The sequence below is a fragment of the Nomascus leucogenys genome, chromosome 1a (genome assembly GCF_006542625.1).
Source record: "Nomascus leucogenys isolate Asia chromosome 1a, Asia_NLE_v1, whole genome shotgun sequence".
Taxonomy (NCBI): domain Eukaryota; kingdom Metazoa; phylum Chordata; class Mammalia; order Primates; family Hylobatidae; genus Nomascus; species Nomascus leucogenys.
The window spans coordinates 89,963,865-89,964,745 of NC_044381.1; the positions used below are offsets into that span (position 1 = coordinate 89,963,865).

The 881-nt window shown below is 37.0% G+C and overlaps 1 non-coding gene across 1 annotated transcript; it reads right to left on the reverse strand.

The window, feature by feature from the left end:
* Positions 1 to 552: 552 nt before the first annotated feature.
* LOC115836076 lies at positions 553 to 656 on the reverse strand. The gene has a single exon (XR_004031082.1). It is a non-coding gene; the product is annotated as a small nucleolar RNA U13 (small nucleolar RNA).
* Positions 657 to 881: the final 225 nt, after the last annotated feature.

The following is an 881-nucleotide window of genomic DNA, read 5'->3' on the forward strand; positions in this document are numbered from 1 at the left end:
TGTAAAACACATTTATTTGAAGAAATCAAAAGTTTTTTCCACATCCTATTAAATCCCTAAATCTCATTATAAGTTGACTATAAGTAACCATTGATTGAATTTTGCCATCAAATAGAATTTAGTGCCCTCAAGTTCACAGCACTGGGTGAAGTATTACACACAAAGTAATTCAGACAATTATCTCAGAATCTTAAACTATATCAATACCCTATATTACATTATAAACCATTTCCAAAAAACTTTTGGTAAAGTGCTTACTGTTCAAGCAGACAACTGAGCCCAACCAATGAGGAAGGATTCATCATAACAATAAGAGTCACACTGAATACTGCTTCCCAAGTGCAGGCACTGTTCTAAATCGCTTTATCCGAACGAGCCTGTGTAAGCCTCTCAACAGCTCCTTAGACATACTCTCAGGATCCTCATTTTACTGGCAGGAAATAAAAGGATGACTGTAGAAGCAAACTTAGAGTAACTAGCAGCCTCCACTTAAAACTAGGTCAACAAGTTTGCCAATCTCTAAACTCCAGTCCATATAACTTTTTTTTTTCACGTCAGACGAGTGATATGCCAACATCATAACAAAGTTTGAGGGAGGCACAGCTCACACATGCGCGTGAAAACCCAATCATCACGCTTATGAACTACAAAAGGATTCAAATAGCTCTTCTTTCAAGTTCAAAACACAAAAATGAATTTTACTCTCAAATCTAAAATTTGCAACGCCAGGTTTGTCATATCACACAAAGCTATTTTCATTAGCTATCTGAAAAGCAGGGAAAAATCCTTTTTCTCAGTCGAATAAAACCACACACACCTTTGAAGCAGCAGGCAACTATCAGTGCCCCTACTATTGGAGAAGCCTGCACTGCTTTTATTTG